The sequence below is a fragment of the Miscanthus floridulus genome, chromosome 17 (genome assembly GCF_019320115.1).
Source record: "Miscanthus floridulus cultivar M001 chromosome 17, ASM1932011v1, whole genome shotgun sequence".
NCBI classification, from domain to species: domain Eukaryota; kingdom Viridiplantae; phylum Streptophyta; class Magnoliopsida; order Poales; family Poaceae; genus Miscanthus; species Miscanthus floridulus.
Window position 1 is genome coordinate 53,492,409 of NC_089596.1, and position 21,779 is coordinate 53,514,187.

The following is a 21,779-nucleotide window of genomic DNA, read 5'->3' on the forward strand; positions in this document are numbered from 1 at the left end:
CTATACTGCTGGACCAGCCACGCCAGCCTTTCTTCAGTGGTCGGAATCCACCATAACCTTCGACCAGACCGACCATCCGGATGCCATCCCACACTCGGGAAGGTATCTGCTTGTCATCGACCCAATCGTCGGACCAAAGCGGCTCACCAAGGTACTGATGGATGGGGGGCATCGGCCTCAACATCATGTATGCCAAGACGCTCGATGAGATGGGCGTCGACCGAACGCACCTCTGTCCCATCCGAGCACCTTTCCATGGCATCGTGCCTAGAAGGCTAGCCATGCCACTAGGGTAGATCGACCTGCCCATCACTTTTGGGGATCGGTCCAATTACTAGACTAAGACCCTCACCTTCGATGTGGTGGGGTTCCCGGGGACTTTCCACGCCATCTTGGGGAGACCATGCTATGTGAAGTTCATGGCCATACCCAATTACATGTACCTAAAGCTGAAGATGCCGGGTCCCCATGGGGTCATCACCATCGGCACCTCCTTCCAGCACGCTTATGAGTGCGGGGTCGAATGCTGCGAACACGCATCCGTAGTCATCACATCCAAAGAGCTCGCCACCCTTAGGGAGGAGGTCATTGAAGGGACACCCAACGCAAAGAAGTCGTCTGGATCGTTCGAATCGGCAGAAGGCTCTAGGGAGGTCCTCTTGGATCCCAGCAGCTCCGAGGGCAAAAAAGTCCGTATCGGGACCGCGCTCTCCTCCAAATAGGAAAGTGCGCTCGTCGACTTCCTCCGTGCCAACAAGGACATCTTTGCGTGGAAACCCTCAGATATATCGGGCATCCCAAGGGAGGTCACCGAGCATACTCTCCAAATCCTCCTGGGCTCCAAGCCGGTGAAACAATGCCTACGCCGCTTCAACGAGGAGAAACGTAGGGCCATCGGCGAGGAGATAGCCAAACTACTATCCGTAGGATTCATTAAGGAAGTATACCACCCAGAGTGGTTAGCAAATCCTATTCTTGTCTGCAAAAAGAGTAGGAAATGGAGAATGTGTGTTGATTACACCGGCCTCAACAAAGCGTGTCCAAAGGATCTGTTTCCTTTGCCACGAATAGACCAAATAGTCGATTCCACCATAGGGTGCGAAACCCTCTACTTCCTTGATGCATACTCCAGCTACCATCAAATTGCGATGAAAGAGTCCGACCAGCTCGTGACATCTTTTATCACGCCCTTCGGATCGTTTTGCTACATTTCAATGCCGTTCGGTTTGAAGAACGCTGGGGCAACGTACCAGCGCTGTATGCTTAATTACTTCAGAGACCTCATTGGGCGAACCATTGAGGCCTATGTCGATGACATTATAGTCAAATTCAAGCGAGCTGACCACCTTGTCGCCGACCTTGAACAAACCTTTGCGAAACTCCGGGCAAACGGCATCAAACTCAATCCCGAAAAATGTGTTTCCGGGGTCTCAAAGGGCATGCTGCTCGGCTTCATCATCTACGAGTGCGGCATCGAAGCCAACCCAGAGAAAATATCAGCCATCACAAGGATGGGCCCAATCCAAAACATAAAGGGGGTTTAGCGGATCACAGGGTGCCTTGCCACCCTCAGCCGATTCATTTCATGCCTCGGCGAATGAGGACTCCCCCTTTATTGACTCCTGAAGAAAACTGACCGCTTCGAGTGGACAGCTGAGGCTCAGGAGGCGCTTGACATGGTTAAACAATTTTTAACTAAGCCGTCGGTCCTAGTTCCTCCATGCGACGGAGAATCTCTCCTACTGTATATATCGGCCACCACCCAAGTGGTTAGCTCTACCTTAATAGTAGAGCGAGAGGAAGAGGGGCACGCCTTTAGGGTGCAGCGCCCTATATATTTCATCAGTGAGGTATTATCCGACTCCAAAACCCGCTACTCCCAAATCCAGAAACTTCTCTACACTATCCTCATCACCAAAAGGAAGCTATGCCACTACTTCGAGTCACACCCCGTGACAGTGGTGACGTTGTTCCCCCTCGGCGAGGTCGTTCGTAGCCATGATGCTATGGGAAGAACCGCAAAGTGGGCACTCGAGCTGATGGATCAGGGCATTTCTTATGCCCCCCAAATGGTGATCAAATCTCAGGCACAAGCCGACTTCATCGCGGAGTGGACCGAGGTCCAGATGCCACCAGCAGCCGTCGATCAAGAGTACTAGACAATGTACTTCGACGGATCACTGATGAAGAAGGGCGCCAGAGCAGGACTAGTCTTTGTATCCCCCCTCAGGGTCCACATAAGGTACATGGTTCGGCTTCATTTCCCCTCATCAAACAATACTGTAGAATACAAAGCGCTCATCAACAGCCTACGAATCACCATCGAGCTAGGCATCCGATGCCTCGACGTCAGGGGTGACTCTCAGCTGATCATCAACCAAGTCATGAAAGAGTCATGTTGCCATGACACCAAGATGGAGGCATACTGCCAAGAGGTCTGATGTCTGGAGGACAAATTCGACGGCCTCGAACTCAATCACATCCCTAGGCACCTCAACGAAGCGGCCGACACGCTCATAAAAGCAGCATCCAGCCAAGAGCCAGTCCCAACAGGCGTCTTTGCCAGTGATCAACACAAACCCTCGGTATGCTACACGGGGTTGGAACAAGCCGATGATGGCCCTTCTAGTTTGACCCCCGGGGCCGATCCGCCAACTGCTCCGCCTGACCCCGAGGTCATGGAGCTTGAAGAGGACCCAGCAGAGGAGTCTGATCCTCCTAATGACTATAGAACGCTTTACCTCAACTATCTCCTCCACGACATACTACCGACCGACAAGACGGAAGCCCGACGGCTCGCACGACGCGCCAAGTCCTTCGTTCTTGTAGAGGGCGAACTCTACAAATGAAGTCACATCGGAATTCTGCAACTCTATATCCCTGGCGAACAGGGAAAACTTCTGCTGGGCAACATCCATGGTGGAACATGCAGTCATCATGCCACACCAAGAACCTTGGTTGGGAATGTATTCCGACATGGTTTCTACTGGCCCACCGTAGTAGCCGATGCCGAGCAAATTGTACGCACCTACGAAGGGTGCCAATACTACGCTCAGCAAACACACCTCCTGGCCCAGGCTCTCCAGATGATCCCCATCACATGGCCCTTCACGGTCTGGGGGCTCGACCTGGTTGGGCCACTCAAAAAGGCGCCCGAGGGCTTTACCCACCTGCTTGTCACCATAGACAAGTTTACAAAATGGATTGAAGCCCGACCAATATCCACAATCAAATCCGAGCAAGCTGTGATGTTCTTTCTCGACATCATCTATCACTTTGGAGTACCGAACTCCATCATCATAGATAATGGCACGCAGTTCACCGGTAGGAAATTCATTCGATTCTGTGATGAACAACATATCCGAATCGATTGGGCAGCCGTCGTGCACCCCCGGACAAACGGGCAGGTCGAGTGCGCAAACGGCATGCTTCTTCAAGGCCTCAAACCCAGAATTTTCAACCGGTTGAACAAGTTCGGCGCACGTTGGCTCGCTGAGCTCCCGGCTATGCTCTAGAGCCTAAGGACAACTCCTAGCTGGGCCACTGGCTACACACCTTTCTTCATGGTCTATGGTTCCGAGGCCATTCTCCCAATAGACCTCGACTACGGAGCACCAAGAATCAGGGCATATGATGAACAAGGAGCCGAGGCATCTCACCAAGATGCCATGGACCAGCTGGATGAAGCCCGCGACATCGCCCTCCTCCATTCGGCTAAGTACCAGCAAGCGTTGCGGCGGTACCACAGCCGACGGGTGCGGGGTCGAGCCTTCAACGTCGGAGACCTCGTCCTCCGTCTTGTGCAGAGCAACAAGGATCGCCACAAACTCTCCCTGCCCTAGGAAGGACCCTACGTCGTTGCAGAAATACTTCGCCCAAGCGACTACTGGTTGAAAACCATCAAAGGCGAGGTCTTCACCAACACCTGAAACATTGAGCAGCTATGTTGCTTTTATCCTTAAAATAAGCATACACTCTTCCTTATCAGTTTTTGTCATAATAATACCCCGATCCTTAGTGACTTTCGACCCCTGCAGATAGCGAGGGGTCAGATCTCCTTCGGGGGCTGGCTTGAGATCATAACATATGACATATGTAATACAAGTATTACGCTTGCAAAAAATTCATGTGTTATACTTACAAACAATCTCTAAGTTTTCCATTCGCCTCATAAACAAGTTCCAGGGGCTAAGATCTTGGGAACCAATTCTGAATACAACTGGTAGGACTGTGAGACACCCACGCCCTAGCGGCTGCAACTTCTTTGCTCACCAGTTCAATCAGAATTAGTTCGCCCACGTTCCTAGCTTCTTATAACTTAGACCATGAGAAGATTCGGAAAGCACTAAAATCTTTCCTATAGAAAGGAGGGAAGATAAAAATTGCTTGCCATAAGCAAAGGATGTAATTTTGTTTCCTTTTTTACACAAATTCATCACTTACAAAGCAATTTCATTACAAAAAGGAACAATATACTTATAAATTCAGAGAACTGTTTGCTCGGGGGCTTCCCCACAAAGTTATTTCATTACAGTCTCTTCTTAGCTCTACTACAAGTACTATTGCGGTCGCCGCGCCATGCTCTCCATCAGCAACACCCAGGGCATGTACACGGGCCAGCTCGTCTACTGTGGTCGCCGTGCCACGCTCTCCATCGGCGATGCCCAGGGCATGTACATGAGCCAGCTCGCCTACTGTGGTCGCCATGCCACACTCTCCATCAACGGCATCCCGATATCCCACCGCTTTGCTAGATCCTTGAAGGCACCACCATCTGTGACGTCTCCACCGGAGTGTCTGAGGACTATGCCATCATCGTCAGCCGCAACCTCGACAATGACACCATCGCCAGGGCGTCTGGGGACTATGCCATCACCCCTAGCAATAACCCTAACAACGGCGTATGGACAGGAAATGCCTCCCGCCAAAGGAGGAGCACAGTGGAGGACGACGCAGTCAACGACATACGATGCCCACCGGTGCCTCTTCTCCTTTGACAGCAGCGACTCCTCAGCAAGAGCAGTACGCACCATCTCATCTATGCTAGATGACCTCCAGCTCAACATCACACGCCAAACTTGCAAACAAATTTGTGAGTTCTCTCTCTTTCGCATTACTCTTCCTCACTCAGGAATTACCGCGACGCACGGACGTGTTTGGCGGAAAGGAAGAAGAAGGAGAAAGAGCGGCTCAGAGGCAGAAGAGGAGGTAGGATGAGAACTCCTCTCCCCATCCCTATTTAAAGAGGAGGCACGGTAGCTAAGGAAAGGTGAAAGGTTGGACGAAAAACCCTCTCCCTTCCCCTCTTTAAATACGGAATCAATGCTGATTGATATCTGAGGGGACGCGCCGGAACTGACGGGACGCACCCCGGTCGATGAGGCTCCCTCTTTGGTCAAACTCAGCACTGCCTGGGTATGGCTCGCTACTGACCCACTCCGGACATAGCAATTAAGGCGCCCACATAGGCAGACAGCCCTTCATCTCCCCATGCAGGACCACGGGTGATCCGACGACAAGACCTTTCAGATCTCCTAGGCCGCCCGTTCGGCCCAGAAGACACGACGAACGACCGACCAAAGAAAGATAAGCATCTCGGCTTTCTTACTTTATGCGTTAAAATTCATTCATGAGTTTCTGACCCCGTCAAGCGGCGGGGACACGAACATCACTCGGGGGTTGCCGAGGATGACTACCAGTCTAGACGTCCTCCTCACCCGACCCCTCCGTACACTTGAAATTGGGAGTACGGAATACGGGCATAGAACTTTGAGTAAAACTGGACAAACTGGTAGACCCTATGCCTCGGTGGCTACAGTGTTTTCGTTCACCAGAAAAACCATGCTCAAACACCCCTCGCGTCTCTGACTTCAACGTTTGCCTTCTCAAGAAGGGTTCGGAGGGGTCCACCTATAGAGTCTCTCCCAAAGGAGAAGCTGTCAGGTTCCCCAAATAAATTAAACGGCTCGGATCGCCACCGAGACACGAAAAACAAAGAATAGCAATTCTTGTGTAGATTATTCCCACCTCATCGTGAACATCAGGATCCAAACCCCGCACGGACACATTTGACATGAGCCTTTCGTCACTCATATCTACTAAGGTAACCTTACCGACTCCACTTTCATTTCAATCATATTATACGTATACAAAACATCCCAACGCTTCGTGTCACATCACGAAATGGCCATCGCCTCAATCGATATAAGCGACCATAGCCTGAGGTTCGAAGGTCGGTCTGCAAAGGGCTCGAGGCCGCCTCATGCCGAACAGAGCTAGGGAGAGATAACAAAGACAAGCCTCAACGGCCCTGCCTGACCCCGCTCAGAAGCGGACAGGGATGTCTCGACCTTCTCTCGTTCGATTCTAACCCCGAGCCAAACCCATAGAATCTCCATCGAGGAGAGGCCATCGGGCCCCCTAAGCTTATCGAACAACTCAGGCATCTGCCGGGAGGTGGGTGAAGAAGTTGTGGAGTGCCACCAGAGGGCTCTGCCGACTGCATCAGCAAATGATGGACCCAGATTCCACACGAGCGTTACTCCGGACCCCGACCCCTTGACACTCCGACGAAGACTCACAAGAACCAGAAGACATGCAGAGCAAGGCTGGGAAAGGCTAATAAGTCAAAACCACTGTACTACAGCCCATACCCTGAGCAGGATAACATTTTGTAATCAACCTGACACACTACAGGGACATCAACAGTGTTGTAGACACTTATCTTTCTTAGCACTCATCAGAATGAAGGACCAGGCTAGGTAGACATGAACCACAAGATTAGATAAAGCCCTCATCCTTGTAAAAGCCACCCCCTTGATCTATAAAAGGGGATGCGCCTATCCCATAGAGAGGGGATGAAAAATAAGACTGAACAAGAGAACGCACTCATACACATAGTCAAGCGGCTACGAAGCTCTTGACCACCTTTCAACCCTTCCATCAGAGACTTGGGACCAGTCCCTCTCTCGATCATTTGTACCCCTTACTACAAACCGTTCACGGTGCTAATAACACGAGCAGCAGCAAACTAGACGTAGGGACATTCCGCCTGAACCAGTATAAATCTTGTGTCCTTTAGCACACCATCCGAGCCTAACACGCATTACTATAAATTTACTTGCTGGTGCTTGTATGAAACACCGACAAGTAGAAGGTCACATCAAAATGCCAAGAAAGAACAAAAGATGGTATGATGGAAGAGTGAGAAAGGAGTGCAACATATGAGACAAGATGCTCATGAACAACTAAAGATGCAAGGAAGGAAAGGACCACCGAAAGGCATCTACCCTTCATCACATGGTGTCATCACGCTCCAACGATGAAGGTAACATCTTAAGGTAAGTGGTCATCGTTTTCCTCTTAATCTTGGTACGCACATAAATGAAGACACAAACATGTTCGAGTTATAACTTTGCTTGATCCAACCTGATTAACTCAACATGTCTTGTTCCTTAAGCTTTACATAGCATCACTTTATTGATCTCATAGTCTTAACCAAATGAGAAATTTTTTTTGCATATCTTATTTCTGGAAGATGATAGTCATAATCATGTAAAATTTGATACATTATGGACAATCCTTCTATATATAGGTTAAGCAACACCACTCTTTTTGTCAAAAGTATTCAAATGTCTCATTCATCCTCATCCTTCTTATCTTACCACCCATGTTATAAGAATTAACGATATGCATAACATCAACCTATCATATTCAATGTGCCTAAGGCTAGAGAAGAATAAATAAAGTTTTGGTTCTATTGGTGTTTTTCCACCAACAGAGCCCATGCACTTGATCTCTACCTTGTCTTCATAAGCAGAACACACTTCGGGCAAGTGTGGGGGAGTCGATCCTCCAAATTCAACATGTGAAAGTTCTGAACCGATAATAATGATGCACACAAGATGTCTCTAGTTTCTACTATTGATGGTTGACTTTGAAATGCTGAAGAAGGAGGAAGAGCAAGTCAAGAAAGGATGAACCTATCAAACCTAAATCAAACTCAAAACCAAGACAGGTTTGGAAAAATAAGGTAGCACCACCAGTGGAAGCACCACTACTGGAGGCGCAACCACAAGAATCCTCATCATCAAGAGCGAACTGAGGTACTCGATCAATGAACTTCCACAACTACTAAGGGCAAGATTATGAAGCAACCTCAAGTGGGCATCAGGGAGGATGCATGTCTTTCTCTGGCCGAGGGTATCATAACTCTTAGGAGGCCTACCACTGCTTTGACAACATACTCACAACCATTGAAGAGACAAATGTTGCCATACAAGGTATGTTACATAATTATGCACAATGGTAGGTAAGCATGGGACACGAGATGGCCAGCCTACAGCAACAACAAAAATCAAAATTGGGAGGCTCTATTCCAGCACCTTCACATTCGGCCACCTCGTTCAGCAACCATGATAACAACCAGCTTGGGGGAGAAGGCGTCCCACGTGTATCTAGATAAGTATTTCTTTTCCTTTTATTATTCTTAGTTTGCTTTATATATATATTAGAACAAAGATGAATAACTAAAAATGAAATAAAAAGTTATCTTTATAGAAATATATATAGTTATAATGTGTGATCTAAAAATGAAAACAAAATAAAGACAATGTGTCTAGTTTGCTATAATTTGTTTTGAGGAGCTGAATAGAATAAAAAGGACTCTGGAGATATCTCTTAAAATGGAAATGATGAATAGTTGCTCTGTTGTAATTCCTTTCAAGTACCTAGTTTTCAGCCTTGAATTCTCCTGAGTTTTGGATAAGATTGTTTTGATATAAGGATTTACTCTGAACTTGAAACTCATGGGTAGCATATGCTTGATCTAAGTCTAGGTAATTGATAGATATGATATGAGAAGGTATGAGCTCCTATTTATCTTGTTCCAAGTGATACCAAAATTCTAGAGATTTATCTTTTGAAAAAACTCCAATACTATATGATGAGTTCCTATATGACAAAGCTTGAATTCCCACCAGAGCCATACATTTTAGGCTGGGAAAACTTCCACATGTATGCAGCTTGTTTTGCATTGAGTTTTGTCAAGCTTTGTTGACCCTTATTAGAGATTTGTCATGCTCTTAAAATCAAGATCACATACACACCACCCACATATGCACTACTGCTACACTAAGAGTAGGCACAAAAACAAGCCTTCCACCTAGATCCAGTCAAAAATGTTCTACTCCTACACTGGGAGTGAACAAAAACATGCTTGATAGGTTTTCCATCCACAAAATAAATGCTCCAAGTTCTTGTAAGGTATCTCTCAAAGTTTTGTTTCAAAAAAGAGACATGGGGCTATTCAAATGTTATTCATAAAAAAGAGAAAAAGAAAAAAAGAGTTGGGAAAAATGGACAAGTGTCTGAGATATTTAAAACAATGGGTACTCAGATGCTTGCCTAAAAAAAGAGAGACGAATAAGATAGCCCCTATTCTCTAGCAAATATTTTCAAGTTTTCAAAAGAGAGAGATAAGTTTTCAAGGACCAAAGTAGAATTAGGTTAGCCACCATATATCCACACACATGCACATCTTGATTTGATTGTATGACTCAGCTCTCTTTGGATCCAAGGTTTGATTTTACAATATATGTATTGTAAGTATGCTCTTTCATGCTTTCTCCACTCCTATGAGCTCCACATAAGCCTTAGTTGTAGGCAAAGAAAAAGGGCATAACATCATTACTGCCTTTGGTAAGGATCCACAAATACCACATATATTGAGAGACTTGAGAGTGTTATACAATGGAATCTCTGAGTTTTATTTTGAAAACTTATAAAAACTCCAGAACAATGGTGGAACGAAGAACTTAAGACATAGTGCTTGACTTGATCATTCTGTCTTTCAATTACTCAAGACCCAAATGAAGGCTAAGAAGCCCCATGGTTGAACGTAATATGGGTAAGTTTGAAAGTTAGATCAGTTTATTCTAATCTGGAGGTGAATTTTTTTATTGAACACCTATGTACTTTTGTGGCATGAAAGCATTGTAGCAACTCCTGATCCATTGTTCAAGTTTAACTTTGCTCAGAGACTAGTAAAGGTTAAGTGTGAGGAAGCTTGTTGATGGTCATTAACATCAATCATAAACCATCAACATATCCTACATATGCACTTAATTTCATCACCAAACATAGGAATAGGGGTTTAAACTAATGAATTCCACAAGCTTTGGTCAATATGTGAATGTAGGAGGATTTATCCTGAAAATAGCCATGGGACCACCGTCATACTCTCCAAATAAGCAAACTAACATTAGAAAGAGATTTGACTCAAAAAACCTATGGAAAACAACTAAAGATGGAGTCGAGAAGCTTCCACCAAAGGGTGGGGCCCACCTATCATAGAGACAGGCCAACCGACCCCACCTGTAGGCTAGTCAGCCTATGGGTCCCATCGGTCAGTGTCTCCTTTCTACGTTGGTTTCCCACTACCTTTGAGAGTCCATCTCCACTGTTGATCAAGGTCGGTTCATCCAACGGTGATCGGGGGAGTTGACGCGGATCGATGATGTGGCAATTCCTTGCCCCCTACTCCACCTTGGCCTATATATAGTAGCCCCTACCCCCCCTAGGACATCTTGAAAACCCTAATTCATATCTCTCATTCAGATCAACACACACTAGGAGGATTAGGTCTAGAACTCTCCAATGTAGTAGATTAGTAGCTCGTGAGTGAGGGTCGAGTTGGGCCCATGCTCAATTTCTAGATCTAGTCTTAGAGGCTCAGCAATGCCCTGTATCTTCACTTCTACATCTTATAAGACTTATTATCAATTTATCATATTGCTATCTACATGGCTATGCTTACTTTTAATATATATCTTGCTTAGTTAAAGGTTATCAATACTTTTGTGCATGGGTTCATAGAGCGCTTAGCTTGATAGTTTACTAGTTAGGCTAAGTAGCTGAGCATCATGTAAGCATGGTGCTTATACGATGCTCTACCTATGAGTACACCCTATTCCTTGGTTGTGTGGTAGCCATGGGAGGTGACAGCCCCGTCTATGCTTTGTAGTCCATACCAAATTGAGCAGGTTCTTAAATTGTAGACTGTAGTCGCATTAGTAGAGTTATCTTTTGTGGATACTCTACTATCTAAGCGGCATCCCGAAGTGCACAAGAGTAGAGTAAGTCTTACCTATAGTTGGGTGTATATATACTTTGACCATATAATAAGAATGTCACAGGAACCTACCTCACCCATTACTCTCCTGAGTTGACTAGTTTACATTATCTTAGTGATCTATCCCCTAAGTGTCTTTATGCTTTATTCCTATCATTACATTCACCCCTACTTTTGCTATGCTGGTATGTTGATTGGTAGATGTTCCTCTATTACTCAATAAGTCTTTACTCCATTGTTTTCCTATGGTAAAATATAAATAACGATACCAGGAATACTCCTGGTAAAATGCTACAATGGTATTCTGTGCTCTTGCGGAATCCTTCATATTCTATTTGCATTTATAAATACCAACATGTAGCGCTAGGAATATTTCCTAGGATTAGAAAATCGCTTCACACATAACTTCATCGTTTGCGCTTTGTTTGTTTGAATGCTGGTGTGTATGCTTGATTGCTTGATTGTTTGATTGCTTGATTACTTGCCCTAGAATTTATGTGGCATCAAATAATTCTCCTTGACATTCTCCACCAAATACTTTTCCTTGACATTCCTTGATTTACCAAGCCTAGCTCATTTCAAACTCCCTTGAATTCAAATTCAAACCATGCATATACATCCACTAGTTTATGTGGCAGAACCGCCTAATCTAATGCTCTTCTAAGAGTACTTGTCTTCCATTAGACACTAAGTACCCTAAGAGAGTGCACTAAATTGAGCCGCTCCGTCGAGCACACCCCACGGGAGAACTCAAAAATCCACATTTTCCCATCTAGATCATAAATGAGAGAATCAAGCTTACAACATTCTTAACCATTTCTTACATCACTTTATTACAGTAGCAGAATATTACCTCAATTGATTATAACAGCGGAATATAACAATGTTATCAGTGTTTTCAGCGGAAATGTATATAACAACAAGTTTAAGCGCTAACATGAGGAACATTTATATACATGGAATGATAACAGATTGTAAGTCTTTTCCTTTGCAAAAACATTTTGTGAAAATTTTGAATAAACTCTATGTCAGCAATGTAAGGAAATCCTCGCTGAGCCCACCAGGAGGTTTCCACACACAAAAGTCATCTACCATCCATCGGTCACCTACAACAGGGGGAATAAAACCCTAAGTACTCGATTGTACTCAGCAAGACTTATCCGACAAGAGGAAAATAAAAGACTCTAATGATATGCAAGGCTTATTTGGCTTGTGGGTCATTGCATCTATGGAAGCATTACTAAACGTGTGTCCTTATATTCAATTTTATTAGCAGTCATCATTAGTTCATTAACTAACCATTCTATGTAATCACCTATGCTACTTTCAAGTAGGTGGTAAGCAATTAGGACCATTTTACCATCTTTCATATTCCACTTTCTTACTAGGGTGCTAGACCATAGCCAAGTTGGTACCGTCTTAGAGAAATGGCGATTCGCAAATCAATGTATCCTAGCTGGGTACCTCGAAACACATGCCTTGCTTGTAACCCAGGCACAAATAGGACCAACCCATTCCACTCCTATCAAGGGGTCTAGGTCCTTGTCCAAATTTAGACTCCAAGCCCCCAACACTTGAGACCTAGTCTCACAATGGTGCTTAGACCTCCACCTAATACCAACCCCTAAAAGTTGGTCAAGAAACAGCCGAAACCCATAACAAGAGAGTAACAAGTCTTCCCTCTCTCATAAGCAAGTTTGTGCTCTAGATAATAAGTCTATGACCTGACTACCTTCCATAGCAACGGACGGTCCTCAATCAACACAGGTAGAACAAATGCAACTGGAGCCTCGCTCGGTTGCCTAACCAAGCCCAAATCCAAATCCAAAGCATAGTCCTACCCGGTCTCCAATTATCATCCATATATATTCCATGTGATAGTTATATGACAATAAGAACAATAATATCTTTCCTATCTCTCGCGAGTGACAGGTAATCACTCGACTTCTACCAAAATCTTTTAGCATAGCAATCTACACAATCCTGACATACTAGTATGACTCATAGGATAAGGATATATATATGCAAGTGATTTTCATTCAACTCCTTAAAACTTAATGCACAAGCATAAAATAAAGTGCAGAATAATAGGAGTTATGCACCGGGGCTTGCTTGGGTAAGATATAACCAAAAGTTAGCATTCCATTCTGGTGACACGATCATCAAGGCACCATCTTTTCTGCTACTCTAGACGACTCTGTGATCCCTCATTGTTCCTATTATGAAATATGTGGATGCAACGCAGAGACATAATCAATCAACGACAATCACAACTCTTATCATACGATTACGCCTCTCACGCTAATGAGCTAGCTCTAATGGCTAATGCACTAGGCTACGTATCCATGTTGCCGAATAATGCATTATTTCCCAACAAATGTTTCAGTTCTACCATCCCGAGGTGTTTTGGCATTTCATTGATTTAATATGTATATTTGAACTAGGGCTCATTAGCTATCTTAGCAAACTAATTATTATGGAGCTAAAAATATTGTAGTGAGCACCTAATAATGTTAGGAATTTACTATGACATTTTTAGGGCCAACACTATCACCAATTTATTACAAAAATTCCTACAAGTTTATATCTTAACAATATTAAGCATCTCAATTTAATTAGATAACTCCTGAAAATACTATGAACTATACGAACAAAATATACTAGCAGATAGATCATGATTTTAGGAACCTAACAAAATTAGTTTCATAATTTTTGGACACCTACACAATTTTATTTTGGATTTACAAAATTAGCTTAGAACCGAATTAGAAAATGCTTAGAAAAAGGAAAAGGGCCGGCGGCAACCAATCCTGGCCCGGCAGCCCAATGGCCCACCGCGGGGCGTAGCCTCGCACTCGGCACGATGGACTAGAGATGGCCCAAACTAGGAGGCCCATGCGCGATAGCGGCCTTGTAGAAAACCCCCAGAGCTTTTAGATATTAATACGACTGCTATGCGCACTATTCCTACCAATAGCAGTTTTGCAAACAAGCCCCCGAACTTTCCTATCTTCACAACGGGGTGGTCCCCGATGCCACCGCGCTCATTGGCACGGCCTTGGTCAGCACTACATGGCTAAGCCGGCCAACTAAGGGCCTAATTAGCACATCTAACCAGTCGATGGGGACCTACGGGCCAACACGCAGCGATGCGAAGCAGAAGGAAGCTCGACGATGCACTACCAAAACCTATCCTCAACATCGGGCCAAACAACGCAGCAGCACGACCTAGGGCACTAACAGAGCGTAGAGGCGGTGGGGAAGCATTAGAGGCTCACCATGGTCTGTGCTGAGGTGACAGTTGAAGCAGAGGAGGATCGAGATGACCTGTCCATGTGCGCGCGAGCTCGGCAATGATGCTCTGAGGCAGACACCCCCATCAGGTCCTCACCCATGCTGTTCCTAAATAAGCAGAGATGAGCAGTAGCATGAGGGGAACAAGGCAAGCTCAAAGGGATGACTCGATGAACATTTACTGAGGAATAGGGCTCTACCCCCAAACCCTTGGTCATGGTGGCACACATGACCAGCGGCGAGGAGAAACCAAAATTGGCCACTAATAGACCACGACTGGTCTCAATGAGAATGGGGCACCTAGCTAACTTCCTATGCTACTCACTGGCATGAGGAATTGGACTGAGAAGCCTTGAGCTGGTGATTAACAAGGGAGAGAGAATGGTGCATTTCCACTACCACGTCGTGGAGAGCGGCCATGGCTGAAGTGGCTTGGCCAATACCTGACAAGGGCATGGTAGCGTAGGGACATGACCGCACGAGCGAGAGGTAGGAGGGGCATTGGTTAGTGCTCGGATGGGGCCATAAAGGTGTGCCTGTGCATGGCCATGTGCAAGTAGCAGCATGGCAACGCGATGTGGCAGGCCACGCAATGGCGTCGAGAGCAGGGCATGGTAGGTGGGTTGACTGGTGGAGGGTGAGCGCTGTAGTGACTGATGTGACAAGAGCATAAGGGCACAACCCTGCATGTGTGCACAAATAGCACCACAGCTGGTAGTAACTTGCACACGGCGGAGAGCAGCTACGGCCATGCCTAGACTGGTAGGCAGCCGACGGCCACAAGGGCTAGCTAGCGGGATAGCAGCCACGGCCATAGGGTAAGCTAGGCGATGCATGATGCGGCCTACGCGGGAGTAGTGGCTGGCAACAATACAGAGAGCCCATGATGAACATGACACCAGACATGGTGACTATGTCCTAGGGTCCGAACGGTCAAACCGTGGGCTTGCATGAATTTTGAAACGTGCCAAACTTCAAACCTAGCTCGGTGGAGGTTCAACCAAAACCACTAATCTAAAGCCGATACTAACACCCAACTGGTGAAACAAACCTCACATCCAGAGAGCGACCAGAGAGGGAGATAAAGGGATGCCAACTTGTGTTCACCACTGGAGTGCCGGTTCATGAACAAAGCGTCAACAACATGGTTTACAGCGCATTCCAACGAAGTTTGGGGAATTTCTAAGAGAGCAACACGACACCCAACGCAAATACGACCTACCCCATGCCCAAGAGCTTACTTAGATGCAACCAACAATACAAGAATATGAAGCTAGTGTTTAACCATTTTAGTTAGAATTGAAACACCAAAATGGCATTGTCTACTACTCTTTCGGACTTAGGAAAGACAAGAGTTTAGTTTGAACTTAACAACCATGAACACTTTTGCCACAATTTTTAAAAGGTCTATACCTTATTAACTTTAACCAAGAAATACTACATGCGATAGCCCATACTTTATACTGAACCATAGGAACAAAATACTTTAGCACTATTTAACTATTTTGCTCAATATAATTCACCAAAAATGGCATTTTAAACATAAGTTCAAATTCTTGCCGATTCAACGAAAGGGCTGATTTTTAGTTTCAGATTCGATTTTTGAGCCCTCAAGAACACTAGTTAACAACATTTGTTTTCAAAAATTAAAGTTGCATTTTCAACTACACCATTTGCTCATCATCTTTACTTAAGTACTACACACAAATTATATTTTATTTTTGTATATATACATTGTTTTTCGTTGACCTTAACCTAGGTGCTAAGCAAGCTCGTAACACAAGAGGTGTTATAGTTTATTTCCTAGAAATAGAAAAGGAATTTAAAAATGGGAAATGGCTCATGGGCTCACTCTCTCTTTTGGCCTATGCTATTGCCTGCCCTCCCCTGCACTAGGCCAACACCGGCCCAGCCTAAGCCCACATCGCCTTCCTCCTCTCCCCTCCTCATCATGCGTTGGGCTGGCCTGCTCACTTGGGCTAGCAGCGCATCAGCCCTCCTCCCCTCCCCTCTTTCACCGATGGGTGGACCCCACCATCAGCTTTGTCTTCTCCACGGAGTCAATGACTCCACTGTGAGCGTTGTGCGGCACACCTTCCTCCATCATCATCATCCACTGTTCCCACCTGAGCACACCCACCATGGACCCCGGTTGTCATTCTCCACTCCTCGGTTGTCAACGAAGCACTATGACCAGGTCACCATGTCCATCGACCTGTTGAGCCACAGCCATGACCATGCTCCATGCTAGTTCATCGCTAGCTAGGACACAGTCAAGGAAACCCTATGCGCCATCACCTTAGGGTTGAACTCATGCGCAGAAAGTTGCGTGGCACCTGCGTAACTGAGGCACGGCAAGAAAATATCTCGCTTGCATAAACCAATTTCTGCCGCCTATAAATAGGCCTAGCCCAAGCTCCCTCATCACAACCATCACCCCCACAAGCTTTGCCTAGTCTAGAACATGCTGTCTCCCCTCCATTTTCCCTTCTCCCCTCTTCTCCTGAGCATTAGCTCATTCTTCCCTAATCCCTTCTGCCGCATTCACCATGAGAGCCGAGCTCCAAGTTCTCCCTCTCTGGCGAACACTAGATCAATAGCTTTAGCCAGCATGTCCCTTTACCTTCCTACCACCCACTCCACCACTGCTAGCCCTCTCTCCCCCTCTACGCTGCTCTGTCCCTAAGCACTGCACCGATGAGGCATAGCAAGAGCTCGCAACATGCTCACGGACATCTTGTGACCACGCCGCACTCCTCCTTCCACACTAGATCGACTCAACTAAGTGGGGACATGATCCCGCACCAACTCTAGTGAGCCACCGTGGCCACCTCGAGGTTCCGTGGGCACATCCGACTGCCTTGAAGGTTGCGGCATGACCTTAGGCACACCATCCACCTCACCCCATCAAGCTCTGGGCAGAAACAACACTGGCTTAAGCCACTTCGGCGTACTCCTCTACCCTACTCGGTGCCCGCCACCACGTTAATGCCACCACCGTATTGTCATTCCATCTACGCCCTCCCCCATCTCTTTGTTAGGTGGGCCTAAGCGGCAACGACATCCACACCTATAAGATGAGTGGAGGTAGGATGGCCCACATGTTGGTGACTTATGAAACTAGTAGCTGACCTTGCCATTCCAGTCCATGCGTCAGCCGCCCAACTCAGGAGGAATATGCTAGGTGCTCCCTGAGCAGTGTACATAGAGGAGTGAAAAACATTTTATCATGAAAAGAAAAATTCCCAAAAAAATTCCTAAGTAAACTAGGTACACCACAAATCCTACCAAAGCATTTACATCTGATTTCCATCATTCCAATTTCTAGAGATGATTCCCAAGTTTATATTCCACATATTCTTTTCCTTATTAAACTTTGATGAATCATATCTTTTTCATCCTAGCTCCAAATTAATTGATTCCACCACCAAAAATCTTCTGAATTCAAGCTCTATTTGTTCATACTCCTTGTTCTATTATTTGGTGCCCATTTAAATTCTAGTTTAATTGCTTTTCCTTTTCTATATTTAATTTAATACAAATTATAGTAGAAGCCCATCACTGTAGCAGTAGTTAACCCCGTATATTCATGTATGTGCATGTACCATGACACATACTCGAATATACCCATACCCAATCACCCAAAATGAGTAGACATCTATACATACATAGATATGCCCAATACCTAGGTATACACCTATGTATGGCTAACCCTAGCAACCTAGTTACTCAATTCTACTTAATCATGGGCATATAAATATGCAATGAGCGTATATGCCACTATTGGTTTTTATTAACACACATAGATAAATCCATTAGGGATGCTTTCCATGTGTACATTCTATAGCCAGTTCTATTGGAGATGGTTCGGGTAAGTGTCACCTTCTTATTGCACAACATGGCCATCACTGGTTCTTGCACGTTTCAGGTTCTCAGTGGACCATGTGTCGGGACCCTGTTGTTCCACATGTTAGTTTTCTAGTGGCACACTATTGAAAATAGTTAACAACTATTATAAACCGTCAATAAAACATGAATAAGGGCATGAAAGCAATCACCAACAAAGGTCTAGGGGTTCAAACTAACAAATTCCAACAAGATAGCCCATTGTTTTCTTGCAAAGTTATTTTCTAAGTTTCAAAAGAGAGATATGTTTTCAAGGAGCATAGTAGAATTAGGTTAGCCACCATATATATATCCACCGTATATCCACACACATGCACATCTTAATTTGATTGTATGACTCAACTCTCTTTGGATCCGAGGTTTAACTTTATAATATATGCATTGCAGGTATGCTCTTTCATGCTTTTTCCACTCCTATGAGCTCCACATAAGCCTTAGTAGTGGGAAGGAAAGGCATAACATCACTATTTCCTTGGTAAGGATCCACAAATACCACATATATTGTGAGACTTGAGAGTGTTATACAATGGAAGCTCTAAGTTTTATTTTGAAAACCCATAAAAACTCTAGAATAATGGTTGAGCAAAGAACTTGAGACATAGTGCTTGACTTGATCATTCTGTCTTTCAATTACTCAAGACCCAAGTGAAGGCTGAGAAGCCCCATGGTTGAAGGTAATATGGGTAAGTTTGAAAGTTAGATCGGTATATTCTAATCCGAAGGAGAATTCTTGTTTGAATGCATGTGTACTTTTGAGGAGTGAAAGCATGATGCAACTCCTGATCCATGTACTGAGTTTAGCTTTGCTAAGGGACTAGCAAAGGTTAACCTTGGGGGAGCTTGTTGATAGTAGTTAACAACTATTATAAACCATCAATAAAACATGAATAAGGGCATGAAAGCAATCACTAACAAAGCTCTAGGTGTTTAAACTAACAAATTCCACAAGTTTTGGTGAATCTGTGATTTCTACAGGGTTTATCCAGAAAACCATCAAGGTGGACCTACATGTTGGAATTAATCGCATTAATCCACCATGAAACGGACACCAGAAGACTCCTAGAAGACTCGAGAGGACTCCACACCGAAGCGAACAACGAGACACTGCTAGGTGGGGCCATAGGTCGGCCGGCCCCTTGGGCCCACTATTAGCCTTCCGCGTCACAATGTTGGTTCTTCACTGCCTCCTAGGTTTCATCTATGCTGTCCTTTAAGTCAGTTTAATCCAAGGGCTCATGATGGACGCTCTGGCCTATATATATCAGCCCCTGCCACCCCCTAAGGCATAAATCAATTGAGAAGACCAAAACCCTAATCATCCTCAAAGCTCCAACATATTCTAGGGCACTAGCTAGTTAGGCTAGGTCTAGAGGGAGGCAAGTAGGCTTCGCTTGGATTCCTAATCTTGTCAAGAGCGTGGTTTGGTATAATCTGTGTACCCCATCTCTTTTGTATCTCCATTACTTTTATATGCTTGCTACAATTGGTATGACAACATTGGTATTCACAATATTCATGTTCTTAGTCATAATGTTCATCGTCTACTTTGATTATATACTTAGTATCATTAGTTTATCATTATGTTTATGCATAAGTTCGTATAGCGCTCACTCTAAGGTACCATGGGTGAGTGGTTGACATTGTGTAAGTGTGTGCTTATACGTTGTTTACCTATGGATACACCCTATATTCCAGGTCATGTGGTAGATCACGGATGTGACACTCCCATTGAGTCCTTTGTAGTTCAATCCTAGAATATAGGAGCAAGTAGGGGCTGGTTACGAAGGTAGAACAAGCTCTGTTCTTAATCTTCCTTAGTAATATCCCTTATGTGTAGATATAAAGATGACCTGAGCCATGACTACTAGGTATAATGGCACTAATCAATGTATGCTTTGACCTGTAATTAAGAATGACATAGGAATTATTCCTCTAATATTCTACTTAACCATGCTAATGCCATAAAAATGAGTATTCTGAGTGATTTATCATTGATCAATACTTATCATATACATATTCTATCCTATGACTTACCCTTGTTGTGAGTAGAAATTGGTTATGGTTTACTTCTCCATCAATACTATAAGTTATCAATACATGTCCATGCTAGACCTTCCCTATGGTAAAAATATAAATAACTGATACCTAGAATACTCCCAAGTGAAGTGCTACAATGGTATAATTATCTGTGCGCCTATAGATCCCTTTTTCATACATACATATATATATACACATATATATATATACATATATATATACATATATATATATACATATATATATATATTCTCTAGTCACATGAAATAAGAAAGAATTGCTTAGTATTGTTCTAGTAGTAATACTAAGTAGTACTAACAAGCATCTCTGACATCATCATTAGGGATGACAACCTGGTTAGTAATGTTAATAGATGTAGGCATACATTAGGTGAATACTAAAACAAGTGACAAGTTAATAAATACCAACAAAGCATTTCTGGCGCTGTTGCCTAGGGAAGGTAGCTAGGCAAAGGAAGCATTGATAAAGTTAAGCCTATTGATTGTGATCGAGAAAACCATTGACCTCTACTCAAACAAGCTTACCCTTGTTTTGTCTACTTGTGTGTCTTATGCAGGGTAATGTATAACCGGTTTTGACCTTCTGACAAACTATGTTGAAGATCCAGAAGCATTAATTAGGAGAACTAGAGCCAAACTCAAGAAACTCTTAGCTTTAGAGTCAGAAGACCACCAGATAAGGCGAAGCTTAACACCAGAATTTGAAGCCATGGCTAACAAGACTCTCCGTGAGTTCTCTACTCCAACTAGTGGCTAACATCCAGTACTTGGACCAACAGTCAATATTGGAGACAATGGAGTCGAGCTCAAGCTAGCCCTCATCAACATGGTGCAAGCAAGCTAGTTTTGTGGAAAGGCACATGAAGATGCAAGTGCATGTCTCCAACACTTCTTGGAGATCTGTGGCACTTTCACCATCAAAGGAGTGACCCAAGACACCATACTACTTCACCTCTTCCCAATCTCACTCTTGGGGAAGGCAAAGCAATGGTTTTACGCCGACAAAGATAGAAACACTACATGGGATAACTACTCCACTGCCTTCCTAGCCAAGTTCTTTCCCATAGGCAAGACCAATGCCTTTTGTGGGAGAATTTCAAGTTTTAGCAACAACATGATGAATCTGTCCCTGAGGCATGGAAACATTTTCAAGATTACATTATAGAATGTCCTCATCATGGAATGGAGAAGTGGCTACTCATGCAGACTTTCTACCATGGATTGACCTAATAGTACCCTAAGAGACTATGTATGCTGCCATGGGAGGTGCTTTCCTATCACTCACAATCCTAGTTGCAACAGCTCTCGTGGAGAAGATGGCCTCCAACCAAGGTTGGAATGAAGAATGTCTTTAGACCCGCAAGAGAGGTGGGGGTATGCATCAACTTAAG

General features: G+C 44.6%; 1 non-coding gene across 1 annotated transcript; it reads right to left on the minus strand.

The window, feature by feature from the left end:
* Positions 1–21,465: 21,465 nt before the first annotated feature.
* Positions 21,466–21,571, minus strand: LOC136519192 (small nucleolar RNA R71). The gene has a single exon (XR_010774753.1). It is a non-coding gene; the product is annotated as a small nucleolar RNA R71 (small nucleolar RNA).
* Positions 21,572–21,779: the final 208 nt, after the last annotated feature.